The 26,607-nt window shown below is 41.2% G+C and overlaps 1 long non-coding RNA gene across 2 annotated transcripts in view; it reads left to right on the top strand.

The window, feature by feature from the left end:
* Positions 1 to 4,129: 4,129 nt before the first annotated feature.
* Positions 4,130 to 26,607, top strand: part of LOC142659397 (uncharacterized) — a 100,523-nt gene continuing 78,045 nt past the window's right edge. For both annotated transcript variants that reach the window (XR_012850319.1, XR_012850320.1), the window contains exons 1-2: positions 4,130 to 4,206; positions 20,750 to 20,849. This is a non-coding gene — a long non-coding RNA (uncharacterized LOC142659397). The remainder of the gene's footprint in view (positions 4,207 to 20,749; positions 20,850 to 26,607) is intronic.

Here is a 26,607-nt window from a genome sequence, read left to right as displayed (position 1 = left end):
GGGCGGATACGCTGTGTAAAAGTACACAACGTATCCGCCCTAGAGGCTGCAGGGAATTCCGTCCGAAAAACTGCATCAAATTGTGGTGCCGTTTTTCAGCCTAAATGTCCCCTGCGGAAAACTGCACGTAAAAAAGTTTAAGGGTATGTGCACACACACTAATTACGTCCGTAATTGACGGACGTATTTCGGCCGCAAGTACCGGACCGAACTCAGTGCAGGGAGCCGGGCTCCTAGCATCATACTTATGTACGATGCTAGGAGTCCCTGCCTCGCTGCAGGACAACTGTCCCGTACTGTAATCATGTTTTCAGTGGTGCCATCTACATGGGCACTATCTACAGGGAACACTGTGTGTCACTACCTACATGGGCACTGTGGCATTATATATGTAAGCACTAGCAGTATCTACAGTGGTCACCGTGTCACTATTCAGGCACCATCTATAGGGGCATCGTGGCAGTATCCACATGAACATTATGGTGTTTTCAGGGGGTTGGGACAAAAAAAAACCTGACAAATGAAATGGATGACAAACGGCCGTTAAAAACAGTCAGACGGCTGGGAAATGGATGACATTTTCCAGACACACTGATGTTGATCCGTTTTTAACTGAATTTTTTCACTGTCATGTGAAAAAAATGTGCCTTAGGGGGCAAATGTATGGGCGTTTGCGAGATGCCCCATCTCCGCTGCGACCCTTGTCACCCATCTCTCGCCTAAATTGATCACGGCAGCTCCGCCACCGTGTCTTGATATCTTGGACTGTTGGATGTAACAAAAATATAACACGCCATCAGAACTATCACCTCTCACTTCTAAATGAAGGGCCCTGCAGTGGCAATGACGTGGGACACGGGGATGCATTGACAGAAAATGCGTGGTACTCACCCAACCGAGTGCGGTCCCGGGTTCGGCCAGTCTCCCACTCTTGCTCAAACAGGTTCTGGGCGACCAACTCCCATGCGTCCTCCTTTACCGTCCTGTTGTGGTACTCCTCTGATCGGGTGTCCCATATTGCAGGATGGTCCTGGACAAACAGGATGAGGCGCTCGACATCCATCCCGCGCGGCATGGCAGTAGAATCGATGACACGCTGAAAGCAACCTTGACAGAGTCTCCAGGCACTGGCTAGGCTTGCCCCCTCGCACTGGAAAAGCAGGCACTTCCTGGTTTGGGTTTGCTTTGTCTAGCTTTATAGACTCTTTTGCATGGACATAACAGCTCTTGCGTCCGTGTGTCATGCGTTGTTTTCACGCACCCATTGACTTCAATGGGTGCGTGTTGCGTGAAAAACGCACGATTATAGAACATGTCGTGAGTTTTACGCAACGCACTCACGCTGCGCAAAATTCACGCATCGTCTAAACTGCCCCATAGAGTAATATAGGTGCGTACGACACGCGTGAAAAGCACGCGCGTCGCACGCGCGTATATTATGCTCGTGTAAATGAGGCCTTACACTGCGGATTTTCCCATGTAGTGTGAACGCTTTGGAATTTCCGCAACGGAATCCTGTGCAGAAATTCCGCAGCATTTACAGTAGCAGAAAAGTGAATGAGATTTAGAAAATCTCATTCCCACGCTGCGGGGGGGAAAAAAATGCAGCGAATACGTTCATAAATTTACCTGCGGTATGGTTTTTGAATCTGCAGCATGTCAATGCATGCTGCGTTTTCGTTACATTCCTGTTACGTGTTTTCCCCATTGAATTCAATGGGGATGTAAAATCTGCAACAAATAGCCAAATGTTGCGACTTTTGCAATCGAAACACTGTGGTTCTGCCGCAAAAATCGCAACTCAAAAAAAAAAATGGGTTTAAAATTAATAAAAATACTTATACTTACCACCTGGGCGTTGTCATAGTGACACTTCCTTCCGTTCTTCTTCCAATGGGGACAATCCCTAACAGAAAAGCAGCGTTTCTGAAGCATAAATTGACATGCTGCAGATTAAAAAACTGTCCCGCAGGGCAATTTGTGAACTTTTTTTCTGCCTATTATTTGAGCAGTGTGAGGATGAGATTTGTGCATATCTTATTAACTCCGCTGTTGCTGTTTTATTTTGCGGAATTTTTGCGGATTTACGCTACGTGTGAATTTACCCTTATGCAGCATATCTGCATGTGGGAACCTAGCCTAAGACTGGATTCACACACAGAGTTTTGCTTCTTTTTCTAGGGCGTTTTTTTAGTGCAGCCAGATGTCACAAATGTAATAAAATATCAAATGTACTACACAACTGCGGTTTGGCTTGTGGTGTTTTCTTGGCAATTTTATGGTCTGTGGCGGTTTTTTCCAAATGCAGCATGCTCTGGGTATGGCGGTTTTCCCCATGCTTCTCTGTATAACTTCAAAAATGCCAGAAGAAAAGGATGTACAAAATGACACCACATGACAAAACTCCAGCAAAAACACCTTAAAAAAGGCATCGCACATTTTAACAACACTAGAGTTTTTAGAAGCGTCTTTTGATGTAGTTTAAAATGTCAGAAAAGATGGGAAAGTGAAGGAGGCCTTAGGTTTTTTTTGTGTGAATTCACACAACACAATTTGCGTTGTTTTTGTGTGTTGTTTTTTTTTTTTTTTGTGGGGTTTGTTTAATGTTTTTGTTTTAGTTCGGCCACGTGATACATTAGGGCTTACAAAATTACATCAAATAAAAAGCGCCACTTAAAACGCCTTAAAAATAAAAAATAGACTTTCTATCGAGCTCCTACACCACTTGCTCGAAAAGCTTATCAGAAAAGAATCGGCACAGTGCTCAATCGAGCACTTCTGCTGCTTAGTTTTAGCGACCGGTGGGGGTCTCAGTGCTCTGCCCAGCACTGATCAAAACTTCTGACATGTCACTCTCAGATGTCAAAAGTTTTTTAAAAGTTTAGTTCCCCTTTAACTTCTCCTTTGTTCTGGGATCTTTTCCTCCTCGTTTAAACATGCTATAATAACCCCATTACTGAAAAATACAGCACTTGACCTGTTCTGGGCTGCTAGCTACCGACCTGTCTCTTGTCTTCCCTTCATCTCTGAACTCCTGGAACGCTTGGTCTACTCTCGCCTTAGCCGCTATCCGTCTGCTAACTCTATTCTTGACCTTTTACAATCTGGATTCTGCACTCTACAGAGACTGCCCTTACTCAGGGGCGTAGCTAGGGGGTGTCGGTGGGGTAAGTGCCCCGGGCACAACTAGGAGGGAAGGTAGGGAGGTGCCAGGCCGGGCGGTATTCCGCTCCTAGAGGGAGCTCCTGATGTCCCTTATCCTATATGGACAGTGACGTCAATAGGCACGTCTTATAGAACACGCCTATGCTGCCCGCGCCGCTGCATGTAAGTGGCTTGCTGTGCTGGCTGCTCCTACTTCCCAGGCCTGCGTTTGCCTATAAGAGAGAGACTGAGAGAGGAGCAGAAGATCAAGGGTCGCGGCCGGTGAGCAATGTTAGAGACTGAGCAGGGCTCAACCTGCTGCCCCCACTATCCAGGAAATTCAAGTTAAAAAGGTGATTTGACGACGGCAGGGCTTGGTGGGGGGATTATACTGAAAGGGTGGGTCTGACTCCAACTGCCAAGGGCCCGGCTCTATGAGTGGGAATTATATTGCAAGGAAGGGCTGACTCTGACTTCTGAGGGCTCTATTGGGGTGGGAATTATACTACAAGGGGGAATCTTACAATGACTTATGAGGGCTCTATGGGAGGTAATGGTATTGCATGGGGGATCTGACTGACTGCTGAGGGCTCTAGGGGGGGATTATAGTGTAAAGGGGGATTCTTTTGGATTATACTGTAAGGGGGGGCTCTGGATGTAATTATACTGCAAGGAGAGACTGTATGAATGTATGTAGTAAATATATGTAACGGCATGTAAGCTGATTAGTCCGAATAAGGACTTTCAATTCTTTTCATAATCCATATGGAGTCGCTGAATTAATTTTCCCTTTATCCAACAACTGTTTTGTTAATTTTCACTAGCAGGACTCTTGTCCTTAAAGAAGAACTCCCACAAATTCTTTTAATTACCGGTGGCTGTGGTTATCCCCTCCCTGACAGGAAGTCAGTTTCTCCATTCATTACTATCACAGCCTCGATGTGAGGAATGAATGGAGAAACTGACTTCCTGTCCGCTGTGGCAGTTGGAGAGTCCTATTGTTGGTCACATGACACAGCTGAGGACCAGAAGGGAGGGGATAACTCACAAATACAGCCACCGGTAAGAATTATCTTCATCACGATTTACATAATAGCCTTTCTAATGGGCCAGAGAATAAAAAATCTGTGAGAGTTCTCCTTTAAAGGGATATAATCCTAAAGAATTCTGCAATGGTCAGAAAGCTTTTCATGAGGAAAATTGATTTCTACTCCTTGTGAATATTTATTTATGCTCATTGCCACAAATTGCCATGTATTTTTTCATATTATTTTAGTGTTTTAACCCCCTTCCCAACGTATGACATATACTTTGTCATAGCCAATTAGGGGGAGTGTGGAGCGGACTCACAGCCGGTCCATACAACGCGTGTGTCGGCTGCATAATACAGCAGACACTTCACTGTAACGAGCGGGATACTGCCCGTTTAACCGCTTAGATCCACGACATCTAAGATGTTATCAGAGGGCCCCACACCCCTCTTTCTAGTCCATCGATCTCCCACACGACGTGATCGTGGGGTGCCGATGGGTGTCATGTTGTAATGAAGGCTGCCCAGGTCTGCCATCTTTGTACTCCTATTAAGCCCTGTTTCCAGTCAGAATCACGATATACTGCAATACACTAGTATTGCAGTATATCGTGCAAGCGATCCAAGTAAGATAAAGGTTTTTTCTATGTTAAAAAAATAAATAAACATTAAAAGTTAAAAATAAACTTTTCCCATTTGCCCCCTAAGGCACATTTTTTTCACATGACAGTGAAAAAATTCAGTTAAAAACGGATCAACATCAGTGTGTCTGGAAAATGTCATCCATTTCCCAGCCGTCTGACTGTTTTTAACGGCCGTTTGTCATCCATTTCATTTGTCAGGTTTTTTTTTGTCCCAACCCCCTGAAAACACCATAATGTTCATGTGGATACTGCCACGATGCCCCTATAGATGGTGCCTGAATAGTGACACGGTGACCACTGTAGATACTGCTAGTGCTTACATATATAATGCCACAGTGCCCATGTAGGTAGTGACACACAGTGTTCCCTGTAGATAGTGCCCATGTAGATGGCACCACACACACCTGCTGGGAATTCCGATCCTAGAGGTGCCCCTGACGTCACTATCCATATATGGACAGTGACGTTACTGGCTTTGAGATGGCGGAATCCCCATCCAGAGCGTCGACAATGCTCTGTCCGGGGATTCCGCCATCTCAAAGCCCCTGAGGTCCCTGTCCATACAGGAGCTCCCACTTCACTGGAATCACTAGAGTGTTGCCGACCCTCTGGCCGGGGATCCCCTTCTTTTCCTTCAGCTCCGGTAATCCCCACCCTACACTCTGGTACAATGCACATGCGTGGGGGAAATAAGATAGCAGAGACAACACTGTGAAAGAAGGTGGTCTAGCTTACTTACTATGCATCATCACAATGCCAGCCCCCAAGCAGTCGAGTGGTTTGATGATGCTTCGACACAAAGGAGAAGGAAACCTGTCATGTGAGCCTGTGTCACCGCGTCATCAAACAAAAAATATCTACTAAACTTCTGGGGCCATCTGACAGTCTTGTCAAATGGGTAATAGGCGCAATAAAAAAAGAACAAGTATATCAGTAAGGCTGGATTCACACGATCACATTACGTCCCTGCCTCTCTACTGTCCCGTACTGAAAACATGATTACAGTACGGGACAGTTGTCCCGCAGCGAGGCAGGGACTCCTAGCATCGTACATAACTATGATGCTAGGAGCCCGGCTCCCTGCAGTGTGTTTGGTCCGGGACTTGCGGTCGAAATACGTTCCGTCCATTATGGACGTAATCTGCTCGTGTGAATCCAGCCTAAGTGAGCTCATTTTAGCTAATTAGATGATTGGCAGACAATTTTCTTCTGCTGGATAACCCCTTTAAGAATAGTTTCCCACGCTGTCATTTTACTTTTGGGTGTTTTAAAATGGAACTGAAAATGTGTTTTTTTACAGCATTTTACTCAGCTTTTGGGGGACCTTGTACCGTAGGTGACCGTAGGCTTCTATAACGCATTTAGCCATGGTAAATGTATTGTATTGAATAGAACACAATCCATTCCTGAAAAATGGAATGCAATATTTAGTAAAAGTGCTTGGCAGTACAGTGACACTAGAAACAATTCTTTCTAAGTCCGATCCCATTAACATGCCTATTGCAATGCATGAGTAAAAAAATGCCAGTGGGTCCGAGGGCTGTGTGCATTCATTCTTACTTGTTTATAGAAAACAAAATACTATCTAACTATAAGTATTTAAAATATTTTTAAAAATGTTTAACCCCTTGGAAAAGTGGCCGATTTTCGTATTTTCATTTTTTCCTCCGTCTTCAAAAAGCTTTAACTTTTGTATTTTTCTGTTGACATAGCCATATGACGGCTTGTTTTTTTGTGGAACGAGGTGTCGTTTTTAATGGAACCATTTAATGCACCATATAATGTACTGAGAAACTGAAACAAAAATCTTTGTGGGGTGAAATGAGAAAAACAAATTGCAATTCCAGTTTTTTGGGTTTTGAGTCTACATGCTGTAAAAACGACATCTTCGCTTTTATTCTATAAAATTAAGGGCACCATGGGCCCCGGGCACGTTATCAAGTCTAACCCCCACCCCCCGAACTCCAAAGACAGAACATTGAAGACGCTGTACTGTATATATTTGCAGATTTCTGTTTAGGCGGTCACAGATCTGGCATGGTTTTAAATTAGCTGTAAAAGCAGAATGAGCCATATAGAAGAGAAAAAGCAGAATGCTTTGAGACACTAAAGAGGTCGGGACCTTTATAACTTTTTTATTTTTACGTCAATGGAGTGGTGTGTGAAGGATTATTTTTTAGCGGGAGGAGTTGGTTTTTATTGGCACCATGTAAAGTACCATATAATGGGTGAATTGGAAAAAACTGAGATTCCTCCATGTTTATTTTGGATTTAGTTTTTACTGTATATATTTACCTTCTCTTAAGGTAAAAGTAGATTGATCATATACTTTTCCTTAAAGGACCAGTGTCACGAAAAAAAATTTTTTTAGATCAATTTGACTTTAGTGTGTTATTAAACGTTTTTTTATTTATTAGTGTGTTTGTGTTTTACTTTTTTTTATTTTTACATTTTTTCTTCCCTATGGGGGCTGCCATTTTTTTATGTGTCGATTAACGACACATACAGACATGGAATACGGCACATACAGTCCCATAGTGAATGCGAACGGGGCCCATTCCATCCACTATGCTGTACGCCGTCTGTGTGGGAACGGCGTATGCGCCGCTCCCACACAGTCCAAGTTGAACTGTGCGACGTCCAGCGCCATTTTCCTGTGGACCGGAAGTCGCGGCCGGACAGTAAGATTACTACTTCCGGTCGCGGCTTCTGGACTTGTGCACTTGGAGCGGCGGTAGCAGACGGAGCGGAGGGAGCGGCGGCGGCAGGAGCAGGTAAGTTATTTCTATGTATGTTTGTGTTTTAGTGTGTGTTTACTAGTGTATGTTAACCTACTACACTGTGTGTTAGCTCAAAAAATGGTGACACACAGTGTAGGAGGTTTGACCGTTCAATCCCCTTGTTTCTCCCGGCACTAGCCAGGATAAGGGAGGGGGGGGGGTTCTGAGAGCTCACTAGAGCGAGTGAGTTTTCTCAAATTTTGCAGCATAAAGCAATGTGGTTGCTTTACCACATGCAATGCTGCAATTTTGGGAATTGCTCCATCTAGTGACCAGCGCTGGGGAATATTATAAATTAGAATCTAATTTATAATATTTCCTGACTCGTGAAAAAAATAAAAAAATTAGAACAATGTCTAATCACCTATGCACTAACTGTTTAACTAAAAAAAAAATGTTTTTCTAGTGACACATTACCTTTAAGGGAAGGTAAATATATACAGACCCAGAATCAAATTCAGTACAAATATACAGCCCCAGAACCAAGCTCAGTGCATATATACAGCACCAGAACAAAGCTCAGTGCATATATACAGCACCAGAAGAAAGCTCAGTACATATATACAGCACCAGAACCAAGCTCAGTACATATATACAGCACCAGAACAAGCTCAGTACATATATACAACACCAGAACAAAGCTCATTACATATATACAGCACTAGAACCAAGATTACTACATATATACAGCACTATAACCAAGCTCAGTACATATATATAACTCCAGAACCAAGCTCAGTACATATATATACAGCACCAGAAAAAATACAGTTCAGTACAGAGATCATTTGCAAATTGAGTTTAACCCCTGCTGTATAAATTTGTATGTCATAAAACGATAGCTCCCAGTATAGCCTGAACAATGGTTAGGATATGCTGGGAGTTGCTGTTTAACAAAAAAGAATGCTACCATCCGTCATCTCGCTGCAGATCATACAGTGACTACAGTACTGATCAGTCACAGGGAGAATAAACATTTACATTGAGTGATTCACAGGTGACGTCTTAGATTATTTTTCATTCTTTTTCTCTTTTCTTCTCCATCTGGTCCAGACCTCTATGATGACTTTTCCCGGGCACGGCCCATTTTGCAGTTCACAGCTCAGATGTCTTCGGCTACTCACTTTTCCAACATTTCCGCACCTATAAACGAAGATAAAATTTTCATGATGCCACACTCTATGCTTCTAAATATAATAGTATCATACAATGAATATAATAGTACTATACTCTGTGCCCTGAATATAACAGTACTATACACTGTGCCCTGAATATAATAGCACTATACACTGTACTCCTGAATATAATAGTACTATACACTTCACCCTGAATATAATATTACTATACACTGTGCCCCTGAATATAATAGTACTATACACTGCGCTCCTGAATATAATAGTTCTATACACTGTACTCCTGAATATAATAGTACTATACACTGTGCCCCTGAATATAATCGTACTATACACTGCGCCCCTGAATATAACAGTACTATACACTGCACCCCTGAATATAATAGTACTATACACATTGATCCTGAATATAATAGTACTTTACACTGTGCTCCTGAATATAATAGTACTTTACACTGTGCTCCTGAATATAATAGTACTATACACTGTGCTCCTGAATATAATAGTACTATACACTGTGCTGAATATAATAGTACTATACACAGTGCTCCCGAATATAATAGTACTATACACTGTACTCCTGAATATAATAGTATTATACACTGTGCTCCTGAATATAATAGTACTATACACTGTGCTCCTGAATATAATAGTACTATACACTGTGCTCCTGAATATAATAGTACTATACACTGTGCTCCTGAAAATAATAGTACTATACACTGTACTCCTAACTATAATAGTACTATACACTGTACTTATGAATATAGTAATACTATACACTGTGTGCTCCTGAATATAATAGTACTATACACTGTGCTCCTGAATATAATAGTACTATACACTGTAATCCTGAATATAATAGTACTATACACTGTGCTCCTGAATATAATAATACTATACACTGTACTCCTGAATATAATAGTGCTACACACTGTGCTGAATATAATAGTATTATGCACTGTGCTCCTGAATATAATATTACTATACACTGTACTCCTGAATATAATAGCACTATACACTGTACCCCTGAATATAATAGTACTATACACCTCGGCCTTGAATATAATATTACTCTACACTGTGCCCCTGAATATAATAGTACTATACACTGCGCTCCTGAATATAATAGTTCTATACACTGTACTCCTGAATATAATAGTACTATACACTGTGCCCCTGAATATAATCGTACTATACACTGCGCCCCTGAATATAACAGTACTATACACTGCACCCCTGAATATAATAGTACTATACACTGTGCTCCTGAATATAATAGTACTATACACTGTGCTCCTGAATATAATAATACTATACACTGTACTCCTGAATATAATAGTACTATACACTGTGCTCCTGAATATAATAATACTATACACTGTGCTCCTGAATATAATAGTACTTTACACTGTGCTCCTGAATATAATAGTACTATACACTGTGCTCCTGAATATAATAGTACTATACACTGTGCCCCTGAATATAATAGTATTATACACTGTGCTCCTGAATATAATAGTACTATACACTGCACTCCTGAATATAATAGTACTATACACTGTACTCCTGACTATAATAGTACTATACACTGTACTTATGAATATAGTAATACTATACACTGTGCTCCTGAATATAATAGTACTATACACTGTGCTCCTGAATATAATAGTACTATACACTGTGCTACTGAATATAATAGTACTATACACTGTGCTCCTGAATATAATAGTACTATACACTGTGCCCCTGAATATAATAGCACTATACACTGTACTACTGAATATAATAGTACTATACACTGTGCTCCTGAATATAATAGTATTATACACTGTACTCCTGAATATAATAGTACTATACACTGTAATCCTGAATATAATAGTACTATACACTGTGCTCCTGAATATAATAATACTATACACTGTACTCCTGAATATAATAGTACTATACACTGTGCTCCTGAATATAATAATACTATACACTGTGCTCCTGAATATAATAGTACTTTACACTGTGCTCCTGAATATAATAGTACTATACACTGTGCTCCTGAATATAATAGTACTATACACTGTGCCCCTGAATATAATAGTATTATACACTGTGCTCCTGAATATAATAGTACTATACACTGCACTCCTGAATATAATAGTACTATACACTGTACTCCTGACTATAATAGTACTATACACTGTACTTATGAATATAGTAATACTATACACTGTGCTCCTGAATATAATAGTACTATACACTGTACTCCTGAATATAATACTATACACTGTGCTCCTGAATATAATAGTCCTATACACTGTGCTCCTGAATATAATAGTACTATACACTGTGCCCCTGAATATAATAGCACTATACACTGTACTACTGAATATAATAGTACTATACACTGTGCTCCTGAATATAATAGTACTATACACTGTGCTCCTGAATATAATAGTACTATACACTGTGCCCCTGAATATAATAGCACTATACACTGTACTACTGAATATAATAGTACTATACACTGTGCTCCTGAATATAATAGTATTCTACACTGTACTCCTGAATATAATAGTACTATACACTGTGCTCCTGAATATAATAATACTATACACTGTGCTCCTGAATATAATAGTACTTTACACTGTGCTCCTGAATATAATAGTACTATACACTGTGCTCCTGAATATAATAGTACTATACACTGTGCCCCTGAATATAATAGTATTATACACTGTGCTCCTGAATATAATAGTACTATACACTGCACTCCTGAATATAATAGTACTATACACTGTACTCCTGACTATAATAGTACTATACACTGTACTTATGAATATAGTAATACTATACACTGTGCTCCTGAATATAATAGTACTATACACTGTGCTCCTGAATATAATAGTACTATACACTGTGCTCCTGAATATAATAGTACTATACACTGTGCTCCTGAATATAATAGTACTATACACTGTGCCCCTGAATATAATAGCACTATACACTGTACTACTGAATATAATAGTACTATACACTGTGCTCCTGAATATAATAGTATTATACACTGTACTCCTGAATATAATAGTACTATACACTGTAATCCTGAATATAATAGTACTATACACTGTGCTCCTGAATATAATAATACTATACACTGTACTCCTGAATATAATAGTACTATACACTGTGCTCCTGAATATAATAATACTATACACTGTGCTCCTGAATATAATAGTACTTTACACTGTGCTCCTGAATATAATAGTACTATACACTGTGCTCCTGAATATAATAGTACTATACACTGTGCCCCTGAATATAATAGTATTATACACTGTGCTCCTGAATATAATAGTACTATTCACTGCACTCCTGAATATAATAGTACTATACACTGTACTCCTGACTATAATAGTACTATACACTGTACTTATGAATATAGTAATACTATACACTGTGCTCCTGAATATAATAGTACTATACACTGTACTCCTGAATATAATACTATACACTGTGCTCCTGAATATAATAGTACTATACACTGTGCTCCTGAATATAATAGTACTATACACTGTGCTCCTGAATATAATAGTACTATACACTGTGCCCCTGAATATAATAGCACTATACACTGTACTACTGAATATAATAGTACTATACACTGTGCTCCTGAATATAATAGTATTCTACACTGTACTCCTGAATATAATAGTACTATACACTGTAATCCTGAATATAATAGTACTATACACTGTACTCCTGAATATAATAGTATTATACTCTGTGCCCCTGAATATAATAGTGCTATACACTGTGCCCCTGAATATAATGGCACTATACACTTGTGCTCCTGAATATAATAGTACTATACACTGTAATCCTCAATATAATAGTATTATACACTGTACTCCTGAATATAATAGTACTATACACTGTACTCCTGAATATAATAGTATCATACACTGTGCCCAGGAATTAAATTGTCAAACACTGTAAAGTAAAACAACACACAATAACAATGCCGCCTGTTCATAGCACCAGTCACTATGCCCCCTGTAGATAGTGCCAGTTACAATGCCCTCTGTAGATAATGCCCCTTTTAGATGGCGCCAGTCACAATGCCTCCTGTAGATAGCGCCAGTCACAATGCCTCCTGTAGATAGCGCCAGTCACAATGCCCACTGTAGATAATGCCTCCTGTAGATAGCGCCAGTCACAATGCCTCCTGTAGATAGTGCCAGTCACAATGCCCACTGTAGATAATGCCCCCTGTAGATAGTGCCAGTTACAATGCACTCTGTAGATAATGCCCCTTTTAAATGGGACCAGTCACAATGCCCCTTGTAGATAGCGCCAGTTACAATGCCTCCTGTAGATAATGTCTGCTGTAGATGGCGCCAGTTATAATGCCCACTGTAGATAATGCCCCCAACGCTGCTGAGAAAAAAACAAAACATTCTCACCTGTCCCCGCGTCTTCCTCCAGATCCGCAGGAGTGGTCAGAGACCAGACGGCGTCATCCAGCGTAATGGCGCAGTCGACTGTGTCATTAGTAAAGCACCGAATGGGAGGAAGGGAACGGATAGTTTCCTTTCTCGCCAGCGCAAATGTAAGCAATTGTATCCGCATTCTAAGGATGCGGATACAATTGGGTGAGAGGTTCCCGCTTCACTCCGGTTCCCTGAACCTGCTGTAATTTTAACAGCCGGTACGGGAGAACCGGGGCAAACTGGGCCCCCTTCCAGACTCGGGCCCCGGGCACTTGCCCGGATTGCCCTTATTATAATCTGCCCCTGATTCTACGGGTCTATACAATTACAGCGATACTACATTTATATTGGGTTTTTTTTTAAATCTTTTCTAAAGAAATAACTTTGTTTTTAAAAGAATTGTCTTGCCATATTCTTAGAGCCGTAACTTTTTTTTAGTTTTCCGTCAATTGAGGGGTGTGAGGGCTTGGAATGACTCTAGGTGGTAGTGCAGCTCTAAAGCCACTGTAACGGCAGGGGGTAGGGAGACGGACAAGTGAGCCCTAATCTACCCGCCACTCTGTCCCTGCCTACTTGCAACGACCCGCCCTAGGCGACGGGGTACAACTGGGCGGCGGTCCCTGCGCTCAGTAAGTGCACGACGAACACGACAAACATACAAGGAACACAAGCAAGGAAAAGGGGCCGTTGCCCACGGCAACACCGTGAGCAACCAGAGTGGTGAACGAGCCGAGTCAAGCCAGGAGTGTGCGAGGTACAAAACGAAAAGCAGAAGAGTAGTCGGTAAGCCAGGGTCGGTATGGAGCAGGATCAAAAATAGCAGGAGCTGTAGCTGGGCCAGGAACCACAAGGAAGGAAACCAAAGCAATAACAAGCACCGAGGGACAGGAAGTGCAGGCTTAAATAGACCGAGGGCGGGAGCTATCTGAGTCTGGCCAGGTTACGATAGGCTCTCCCACTCCTAAGCCTGCCAGCCTGAATGGTGGAAGCAGGAGTCAGTCTCAGGGATGTATTCTCAGGTGCTGACTGATTAGTTCTGGGAGTTAACCCCGCAGTGCCTGGCAGATCCTTTACAGCCACATTACTTAAATGGATACTAACTTTTCAAACAACTGATCTAATAGTATACCTGAAATATATAAACTTTGGAATTTACTTTTAAAATGTAGTTGTTTTATCCATGCAAATTCTATCTGAAGTTACTGCCACTAGGTGTCTCCCCAGTGGCGGATTAGGTAGACCATAGCAACAAGGCTGTGACCCAAACTTGGACCCCCCTTCTCCACCACTGCCCTGCTGCGCCGTAACTATCTTTAACAATATCTCTTTGTGCAAGCATTAACAAATGGTTGTTATGATTCCCCTTGTCAAACGGCTGTGTCCATACATACTGACAGACGCCAATCATCGCTGGCAGTATCACGCCGTGCAGGGACACATCCTCTTGACAAGGGGAATGGTAACACACCTTTGTCTGAGTCCTGGACTGCACAAAGACTTTTTGTGAAATACAAGATTTTCCTATAATAAATGTCAGAAGAGGTGACCGATACTCTATAAATCCAGTGACTCACAGGTGACGACTTCAAAGATACTAGTATTTTATTTTTCCTCTTTTCGTCTCCATCTGGTCCAGACCTCATAACCTCATGATGGCTTCTCACGTCCATGACCCATTTCTGCAGAATTTGCTACTCAGATGACTTCTCCTTACGTTACGTTTCCAACATTTCCACACCTATAAACAAAGATAAAATTCTCATGGTGCCACACACTGTGCCCCTAAATATAATAGCACTATACAATGTGCCCCAGAATAAAATAGTACCAAACACTGTGCCCCTGCATGTAATTGTGTCAAACACTGTAAAGCACCACATACACACAGCTCCCTGTAGATAGCGCCACACACAGCCCCCCTGTAGATAGCGCCACACACAGCCCTTGTGCCACACTTACCTGTCTCCATTCCAGCGCCGTCCATTTCTCCGGTGATGTAGGCCTGGTATCTACAGATTTACGCATTTGTTTTTTACGTGCTCGTGTGAATTTAGCCAAAGTATAAGGATGAATTATGCTTGATTGATCCAGGGAAATGATCTGACTGCCAAGAAGGATTTTTTTCTCCCCATAAGGAAACTTTGGGTACGGTTGGCCAGGTTTTTTTTCTTTCTTTCTTTGAATTTTCCTGGATCAAACTGCTTAGGCCTGAGGTTAAACTTGTTGGAAAAGTGTTTGTTTTTTTTTGGGTTTTTTTTCCACCTAAGTAACTATACATTATATATGTAACTATCCATATTTGTCAGTATGGTAATTTAGTTTAATGAGAATATTTACAATCCACATAAAATAATTCAAGTAAATTTTGTTATAACATTGCAGTTGCAGATAAGAAATCTAATTTGCTTGCTTGTTTATTTTGCATTTACAAAATGTATCTGTACTTTAAACATACATTTCATACTTTGTCCAAGAGATCTATTTCAACTTGTGAAGGAAAACATCTTACCTTGAATCCATTTCCTTCAGCCCACCCAGTATGAATTTGGCACAAATATTCGGAGTGGAATATAGATCTTCCAACAGCATATGATGTGGTGTTTGACTGCTAACCTTTATAATTTTAACATGTACAATTATAATGTAGGTCTATATTTCAACACCATTATACAATTTATGTATAGCATTAGGCTACATATAAAGTTGAGTTTCTTTATGAATTCATTGTATTATTTATCTTGTTTGGATTCTGAGTTGCAGACTGTTTTGTACTCCAGAGCTGCATTCACAGATCTGCTAGTTGTTATTGGAAGCAGTCAACAGACTGTTGGCATAAATATCCCTCATAGCTTAGACTTAGTTCACACGACATTGGGTCCCTACGTTTATCGTCTACATTCGAAAAGCTTCCGATGTACACGTTAAATGTGTTCATAGGGTTCCATTAGACTGATGAAAACAAAGAGTGTCTCCGTAGGGCTGCACAGAAATTCCTGATGAATTCTGCAGCATTTCCATTTAGTGTGCATCTAGCCTTAATGTTTAATGTTTAATTCATTTGCAGCACTGCCACAGGGAAAATAAAGAATTCTCATTAAAATCAATGGGCTGTCAATGTAATGCTTGGACGTGCCTGGTCCTCCAGAGAAAGAAACATTCTTAGGAGGAGCCCTCCTCCTAATTGATGGAAGGCCTAAATGAGGGATCCTCTCTTTTAACTCAGAATTCCCTAACATGGTATTTGAAAATTGAGTTTCTAAACCAGACATCCCCTTTAACTGAAAAATATCTAGTAACAGGCATCTAATATTCAGAGCACCTTGGCCGCTATAAACTGTCTCACTAGCTCTAAGTTCTACCAAACCAGTAATGAGATACTAGTGAAGTGAATTAAACAGGTTCAAATTTTACAGCATATAATGTGCATTTACATAATTTAACAAATGTCTAATAATTTTACATTTCAATCAGACAAATTACATTCAAGGGTTTTTGTCTGGGACCCGCACCTATCTCTAGAATGGGGATCCCTAAACTCCGTTCTGCTGCTCTGTGTTGCGGCTGAAGCAGGTGAATTCCAACCATAAAGACTCGCTGAGCTACGCTATTTCCGTAAGTCCCATAGAACTGAATAGTAATTACGGAAACCGCGTAGCTCGCATGCTACTCTGCTTCTGTAACTGTCATTCACTACTATGGGACTTACAGAAACAGCGTAGCTCAGCGAGCTACACTGTTTTCGGAACTCGTGACCATAAAGTCAGGAAGTGGCCGGGAGGCAGCGAGAGCTGAAGAAGGTAGAACGGAGTTTAGGGGCCCCGTTTTAGAGATCGGTACGGGTCCCAGAGGTGGGACCCGCATCTATCTGCCATTTATCCTGTGGATATGTCATAAATGTCCCGGGTCCCTTTAATAATCTACCACCCCAGGTAACCTGTTAAAAGGGTATTCCCAACTTAGACATTTATGGCAAATCCATAGGATATGCCATAAATGTCTGATAGATGTGGGTCCCAGCTCTAGGACCCTCACCTATATCGAGGACGGGGATCATCTGACCCCAATTTCGCCTGGTGCGGCACCCACTGGCTGCAGATTCCAGGCGGATACTGGTGGAGACATGTGACACACATGCTCGCGGCTCTCTCCACTCTGTTTAATGGGAGTTACGGAAATAGCCAAGCAAACGTGAAGCGCAGACGTCTCTCCACTAGTACGCGCCTGAAATCTGCGGAAAGCTGTTGCCACAACAGGCGAATAGGGGGTCGGGTGACCCCAATTCTCGTTATAGGTTCGGGTCCTAGAGCTGGGACCCACATCTATCAGAAATCCTATGGATATGCCATACTATAAATGTCTAAGTTGTTAATGTCCTTTTAACAAGTTAACTGGGGTGGGAGATTATCAATGTAAATAGTCTGATGGGAATTTAAAATGATTAGATATTTGCATAATTATGTCAATTCACATTATTTCCTATGAAATTTGAACCTGTTTATTTCACTTCACTAGTATCTGATTATTGGCTTGGTAGAAGAGCATGCTAGACAGCTTATAGCGGCTAAGGTGCTCTAAATATTAGATGCCTGTTGAAAGATTCATCTGATGTTAGCAGGATTCTTTGCAGTTAAAGTAGTTGTCTAGTTTAGAAACCATGGGAGTCAATGAGACCTCTCCGCACAAATTCACCTATGCCATCCCTGAGCTGCCATCGAATTTTGCTGGTTGCTACTGAATCAACATTTTATAGACAGACACACAATTTAAAGGGGTATTTCCAACTTAGATATTTATGGGACATCCACAAGATACCCCTGTTCTTGATATAAGTGCGCGTTCCAGTGCTGGGATATGCCATAAATGTCTAAATTGTGAATAACCCTTTAAGCTCCCTGCCATTGTCAAACTGATCTCTGGGAATATTTGACGACAGTGACTACAGCAGGAATGGGCCATGGGTTTGTATTGGTATGGTACATACCTGGATGCCACTAATTAACATTGGGGACAGAGACTACATAGTGAGAATAACCTGAGGTGAGACTATTTTATAATTACACACCTACACTGTGTAGTGTAAAAAAAAAAAAAAACTGTCCCAAACTGGAGGGTAATAAGGCATTGCCGTGACAACTAAATTAAAAAAAAATTCTGGGCAACTACATTTTGCTTGTCCTGTGGGAAACCTATTAGGCCTCATGCACACGACCATAGCCATGTGCACGGCTGTGATTTTCGGGTCAGCCAGGGGTGGAGTGTCACCCGCGAGCCGCTCGCAAATCACGGGCCGTGCACATGGCCGCGGCCATTATTTGCTATGAGCGCAGAACACGGCCGTAATAAGACATGCCCGTTCTTTCTGCGGTCCGGGCTCTTGGGCCATGCACGGACTGTGGAAACCACGGTCGTGTGCATGGGCCCATAGGAATGAATGGGGCCATAATTCTACCGTGAATTTTCGGGGGAATTGCGGCCGCAAAAGCACGTTCGTGTGCATGGGGCCTTAATGTGTGTATTTTCTGCATTTATCTTGCTAGCTGGCTATATGTAAAGTGATCTTTTTTTTAGTCATGAATTCTTTTGGGCTCATCTAATGTGAACCTTCTTTTTTTTTTTTTTATATAAAATGTTTGTCTTATATCTGCTCGTTGATGGACTTGTTATGGCACTAATGATCATAACAGAGTATCTCACCATTTACGACAACTTCTAATTTTGTGTCAATGCTTTCTAGAAAACAATCCCCCTTTGTTTAAAAATATGCTCTGACAAATTTTCTTCTAGAATCTCTATTGTTCTACAGATTTACAATTATTAAGAATTTTACATTTTTGTTACTGAACTTTCTATTTCTTTGAAGCTTTCCAGGCATTAAATGGCACATAGAGACCTCATTTACAAATGGCACATGCAGACATACAGACTAAATATTGTTCTATTTTTGTGCCGATATCTTGGTATGTTTTTTTAATGGGGGGAGGGATGGTATTGCACTATATACGAGGGAGGGAGGGAGGGAGGGCTGTATGGCACTATATACAAGGGGGAGGACTGTGTGACACTACTAAGGGGGGACTGTGTGGCACTATCTACTAAGGGAGAGGCCTGTCTAGCACTATCTACTAAGGGGGTCTGTGTTACATTATCTACTAAGGGGACGGCCTGTGTTACACTATATACAAGGGGGGAAGGGCTGTGGGGCACTATCTACAAGGGGGGCTGTGTGGCACGATCTACAAGAGGGAGCACTGTGTGTGGCACGATATACAAGAGGGGCTGTTTGTGGCACTATCTACAAGGGGGGCTATGTGTTTGGCACTATCTATAAGGGGGGCTATGTGTTTGGCACTATCTACAAGGGGCTATGTGGTGCTATCTACAGTGGGCTGATGGGGCAATTTTATTGTGTCGAGCACTGACGGATCATTATTACCATCTGGGGCACTGTTGGTTATGAGTTTGTTTAGAGTATGGGGTATAGGTGGAGAGGGTGCTGGAAAAGCAAGACACCAACATGTCTGTGTGTCAAATTTTGCAGGGACAAGTCGTGACTGGAATAAGTCTTAACATTGGTGTCCTCTGCGTCCTACCGACATCTAGAAGGCCGCAGGCCTACAACAGCCTGTGGCTACTAGAGTAAGCCACAGGCTTAGTTAACAGCATTCACCGGGGGATCCGGGCCACTGATGGACAGCCTTTCTCTTCCGGTCTGATCAGGGTCGCACCCCAGGTGACTGCGATCGTTACACCCCTGTAGACTTTCCTTCGCCCAGGGCAAAGATTCAATTTACTGCTCTAGTTCATTATCTAAATAACCTAGACAAGGCAGAATGGCTTGTTGGTGTCAATAAGTGTTACTTACTAACATACTTGCCAACTGTCTTGAAGAGATCTTACTCCAGCCCTGTGACACCGCCGCCCCCAATATAACATCTCCATAAACGTACCCTCCACGGTACTGTCTGCTGGGCTCTGTATTGAAGTGTATCATGTTTAATACTGTCTGCTTGGCCCGATATCTAAGTCTATCATGTGTGATGCGATCTACTGGGGGTCCTATAGCTAAGCCTATGTTGTGTGATACTGACTGTGAGCTGCTGTATCTATGCCCTCATGTGTGATACTGCCTGCTGAGCCACTGTATCTAAGCCTTTAATGTATGATAATGTCTGCTGGGCCCCTGTATCTAAGCCTATCATGTGTGATACAGTCTTCTAGTGCCCTGTATCCAAGCATATCATGTGTTCATGAAATTAATAAATCAAATGAACAGCAGCGACATAGCTATGGGGGGTGCAGAGGTAGCAGTTGCACCTGGGCCCTAGTGCCTGTGGGTGCCCAAAGCCCTATTTGCCACATAGTTACTATATATGGCACATGGTAGATTGGGGGCCCTGTTATATATTTTGCAATGGGGCACAGGAGCTTCAAGCTACGCCTCTGATGGGGGACAGTGTTTGGGACAGGTCTGGCTAGAAAAGGAGTTAACTGTGATGCCTTGTACACTGAAAGTTGCTTTTGTCTTTCCTCTAAGTTGGTAACTTCAGCGCCATCATCTAAATCTGACCAGTTCTGATCTGTCACATGCAACCCACCACCAGCGATAAGTACAGTGCCCGTCCTCCAGTTACCAGGTAGGATTTTCTGCATCAAAGGTTAGCTAAAACATAGTACCATTCTTTAACCAGAACAGTTCTTGGCTGATTTCTTCAACATACAACGTCACATCTGGCAACAGGTTAGATGTGGTGTTGTCCATTCCCTTCAATTGAGCGGAGGTGCCATACAACACATAACCTGATGACAGGTGTGGTGCTGTTTTTGGTAGAAAGCAGTCATGTTTTTCTAATTTTGTACAACCCCTTAATCTCACCCATTTGGAAATATTGTCCTTATTCACCTAAGCTATGTGTTATAGAACTTGAAAATTTCATACAGAACAGATTTTATTACTTTTTCATTGGTGGGCGTCCTGACGAGTGAATAGGGTTGTGCCGCAGAGTAGGGAAAATCGTTAAAATGGCCGTAGTAATATGGCCTCTTCATTCTCCAGTTTGGTGGGTTGTGGAGCCCTTTTATTTAGCCCTACCTTTTATTCGATATCAATTCCTTAGATCTAACTTATCAGCATATGCTAAATAGTGACTTTTCCAACATTGTTTATTTGTAACCAAAAATTCAGAGAAATCCACGCCCTTTTGTCAAGACGCGCCCCAATTTGTCTAGGTGACCAAAATTTCCCTGGAAAACGTGTAAAAAAACTTCACAAATCATAAATGTGACATAAAGGATTTTATTAATTGAAACAATGAATTTGTTATCCATGTTATACAGTGTACAGACTGTGAAAAACAATATGTTGGATGCACAACCAGGAAATGAACCCTTTCAGGACCATGCTGATTTTGGCCTTTTGACCAGCCCCATTTTTTAAAATCTGACCTGTCATTTTATGTGGTAATAACTCTGGAATGCTTTTTACCTATCCAAACGATTCTGGGATTGTTTTCTCGTGACATATTGTATTTTATGTTAGTGGAAAAATTTTGTCAATAAATTCATTGCTTATTTGTGAAAAACACCAAAATGTAAAGAAAATGTGCAAAAATTATGATTTTTCTAATTTTAAATGTATCTACTTGTAAAACAGATAGTAATACCACACAAAATAGTCACTATTTTACATATTCCATATGTCTACTTTATGTTTGCATCGTTTTTTGAACATTCTTTTATTTTTCTAGGACGTTACAAGGCTTAGAACTTTAGCAGCAATTTCTCACATTTTCAAGAAAATTTTAAAAGGCTATTTTTCAAGGACCAGTTCAGTTCTGAAGTGGCTTTGATGGCCTTATATACTGGCTAGACCCCATAAATCACCTCATTTTAAAAACTGCACCTCTCAAAGTATTCAAAACAGCATTCAGAAAGTTTCATAAACCTTTAGGCGTTTCACAGGAATTAAAGCAATGTAGAGGGGAAATTTACAAATTCATTTTTTTTTGCCAAAATTCATTTGTAATACATTTTTTACTGTAACACAGAAAGTTTTACCAGAGAAACGCAACTTAATATTTATTGCCCAGATTCTGCAGTTTTTAGAAATATCTGACATGTGGCCCCAGTGTGCTAATGGACTGAAACACAGGCCTCAGAAGCAAAGGAGCACCTAGAGGATTTTGTGGCCTCCTTTTTTTAGAATATATTTTAGGCACCATGTCAGGTTTGAAGAGGTCTTGTGGTGCCAAAACAGTGGAAACTCCCCAAAAGTGACACTGTTTTGGAAACAACACACCTGAAGGAGTTTATCTAGAGGTATAGTTAGCATCTTGACTCCACAGGTCTTTTGCCAAATTTATTGGAGTTAGGCCTCATGCACACGACCGTAAAAACACCCGTTATTGCGGGTCGTTATTACGACCCGCAATAACGGGCTCATAGGCTTCTGTTAGCCACGGGTACCTTCCCGTTTGCTCACGGGAAGGTACCCGTGCCGTTAAAAAAGATAGAACATGCCCTATTTCATGCCGTAATAACGGCACGGGCATCCCATAGAAGTCTATGGGGCTCCCGTAATCATGGGTGGCTGCGTGTGTTCACCCGTGATTACGGGAGCGTTGCGAGGTGAGGCGAGGTCAGGGGACTACCCGGTCTGCAGGCCACAGCCCAGTGGCGTAACTACCGCCGGGACTACAATGAAAACTATGGCAGAGCGGGGAGGTATCTCCCCGCTCTGCCATAAACAAGACATGTATCCCCTATCCTGTAAAAAATAAAAATAAAAGACGTTCATACTTACCGACAACTTCCTGCTTCCTCCAGTCCGGTCTCCCGCCCGTTGCCTTGGTGACGCGTCCCTCTCGACATCCGGGCCGACGTCCTGGATGACGTTTCAGGCCATGTGACCGCTGCAGCCAATCACAGGTCAATCACAGGCTGCAGCGGTCACATGGACTGCCGCGTCATCCAGGGATGTCGGGCTGGATGTGAAGAGAGGGACGCGTCACCAAGACAACGGCCGGGTAAGTATGAATTTCTTTAACTTTTATTACAGAAAAGGCTGTCCCTTCTCTCTATCCTGCACTGATAGAGAGAAGGGGCTGCCGATTAGTGCAGTGCTATTTTGCTGCCAAAAACGTGCTCGTAAATACGGGTGGAATACGTGTGACACCGGACCCATATTTACGAGCACGGGTTCGTAAATACTGGTGCAAAACGGGTGGAATACGTGTGACACCGGACCCGTATTTACGCCAGTATTTACGGGTGTGAAAAAATACGGTCGTGTGCATGAGGCCTTAGTCTGTGAAAATGAAAATCTACTTTTTTTCTGAAAAAACATAGAAATATGTAATTTTTACAAGGAATAAAGAATAAAAAGCACCAAAAAACTTGTAAAGCTATTTCTCTCGATTACGGAAATACCCCATATGTGGTAATAAACTGCTGTTTGGACCCACGGCAGGGCTCAGAAGGAAAGGAGCACCATTTGGATTTTGGAGCGCAGACTTTGCTGGATTGGTTTTCGGTGCCATGTCGCATTTGCAACGTCCTGGAGGGACCAAAACAGTGGAAACCCCACAAAAGTGACCCCATTTTGGAAACTACACCCCTCAAGGAATTTTTCTAGGGATATAGTTAGTATTTTGACCCCACAGGTTTTTTGCTGAATTTAGTGGAATTAGACCGTGAAAATAAAATCTACTTTTTTTCTGAAAAAATATAGAAATGTTTAATTTTTACAATGAATAAAGGAGAAAAAGAGCCGCAAAATTTGTAAAGCAATTTCTCCTGATTACGACAATACCCCATATGTGGTAATAAACTGCTATTTGGACCCACAGCAAAATGTTGTGTTTTTTTCATTTTCACAAGGGATAAAGGAGGAAAAGCCGCCCAACATTTGTAAAGTAATTTATCCCGAGTACGGCAGTACCCCACATGGTCATAAATGGTTTTTCATTAGAAATTAATTAACCCTTTCAGGTCTGATAAATTTTTTGCTTTTTCATTTTCCCTCCCCGCTTCCTAAGAACCATAACGTTTTTTATTTTTCCATCAGTAGAGTGATGTGAGGGCTTATCTTTTGCAGGAGGAGTTGTAGTTTCTAGTGGCACCATTTAAAGTACCATTTAATGTACTGGGAAACTGAAAACAAAATTCTTTGCAGGCTGAAATTGGAAACAGCTGCGATTCCTCTAATGTTTTTTGGGTTTCGTTTTTGCAGCTTTCACCGTGAGGTAAAAACGACAGCTTAACTTTTTTCTGAGACTTAATACGATTAAGGTGATACCAAATTCATACAGTTTTTTTTTATACTTTACTATTTTTAGAAAGTGAAATCTATTTGTTAAAAAAAACAAACGTTTTGTTTCACCACAATCCGAGAGCCGGAACTTTTTTTGTTTTTTGGTCGATTGAGTGGTGTGACGGCTTATTTTTTAAGGGGCGAGCTGTAGTTTTTACTGGTACTATTTTTTGGTTCATACAACTTTTTGATCACTTTTTAGTAAATTTTTTTCAAAACCTAAAGGTGACCAAAAAACTGTGATTTTGGCGTTTTAAATTCTTTATTTTTTATGGCGTTCAGCGTGCGAGTTAAGTAATGATATATTGTAATAGTTCTGACTTTTACGGATGCAGCGATACCAATTTTGTTTACTTTTTTATTTTTTACATTACTTTAGGGGAAAAATGGGAAAGGGTTTTTTTTTGGACTTTCATTAATAACTTTATTAACTTTTTTTTGTACACATTTTATTAGTCCCCCAAGGGGACTTAACCCAGCGATCATTAGATCACCGGTACAATACACTGCAATACTAATTTAATGCACTATAATGTAATTTTTACAGGCTACTGTAATAGCGCGATCGCTGTTCCTGTCCGTTAGTCCCGGGTGTCAGCTGTAATACAAGCTGACAACTGCAGCATATGGAGCGGGCTCAGAGCGTGAGCCCACTCCATATATAACCCCCCACACCACAACATGCTATTAAGTCGTGGTGCACGAAGGGATTAATGCGCAGCGGATGGTGCAAATTGAAAATTATGATATGCCATTTTAGTGCACAATATGTTGTGCCCAGTTTGTGCCACTGAAGACAAATACCTCATACAATGTTGAGCGGATCCTCCCGGATATAAAATATCATATATGTGGACGTAAACTGGTGTTTGGCTACGCTGTAGGGCTCAGAAGGGAGGGAGCACCATTTGGCTTTTGGAGCGCAGATTTGCTTGGTAGTAGTCTTGTTTGGAGTACATCAGGGGATACGTAAGCTGTGCGGAGTACATCAGGGTATACGTAAGCTGTGCGGAGTACATCAGGATATGTATAATCTGTGCGGAGTACATCCGGGTATATGCAAGTTGTGCGGACTACATCCGGGTATATGCAAGTTGTGCAGAGTACAACCGGGTATATGTAAATTGTGCGGAGTACCTCCGGGTATATGTAATCTATGCAGAGTACATCCGGGTATATGTAATCTGTGAGGAGTACATCAGGATATATGTAAGCTGTGCGGAGTACATCAGGATACATGTAAGCTGTGCGGAGTACATCCGGATATATGTAAGCTGTGTGGAGTACATCAGGTTATATGTAAGCTGTGCGGAGTGCATCCGGGTATATGTAATCTGTGCGGAGTGCATCAGGATATATATGTAAGCTGTGTGGATTACATCAGTGCATAATTTTGGTACAATTTTGGGGTACATGCGATTTTTATTTTTTTTTTGATAATTTTTTATTCAATTTTTTGGCAAGCAAGGTGACAAAAAAACTAATTCTGACAATGTTTATTCTCCTTTTTTTTCTTCACTGGGTTCACTGTGCGCTCTAAATGAGATTTTACTTTTTTCTGTGGGTCGATACGATTACGGCGATACCATACGTATATAGTGTTTTTTATGTTTTGTGGCGTTTGCGTAATAAAATCACTTTTCTATAAAACTATAAAATTATTTCTTTTCTGTGTCACCATATTCTGAGGGCCATAACTTTTTTTATTTTTCTGTCAAAAAAGCGCTGTAAGGACTTGTTTTTTGCGGAACGGGTTGTAGTTTTCATTGGTACTATTTTAGGGTACATGCGACTTTTTGATCATTTTTTATTCTATAGTTTGGGAGGGGTGGTGACCAAAAAATAGTGACTCTGGCATTGTTATTTTTTTTGCGTTTTTCACCTTGCGGGAAATATAATATTATAGTTTTATAGTTTGGGTCGTTACGAACGCGGTGATACCAATATGTGTACTTTTTTAAAAGACTTATTATAGGGAAAAAAGCATTTTATGCTTCTGTAATTTTATTTTTACACTTTTCTAAAACATTTTTATTACTTTTCACTTTAAGACTTGCAGCACTGATAGCTGCTATAATACATTA

This window comes from Rhinoderma darwinii, chromosome 8 (assembly GCF_050947455.1).
Source record: "Rhinoderma darwinii isolate aRhiDar2 chromosome 8, aRhiDar2.hap1, whole genome shotgun sequence".
Classification (NCBI taxonomy): Eukaryota; Metazoa; Chordata; class Amphibia; order Anura; family Rhinodermatidae; genus Rhinoderma; species Rhinoderma darwinii.
This window is presented reverse-complemented; position numbering and strand designations above follow the sequence as displayed.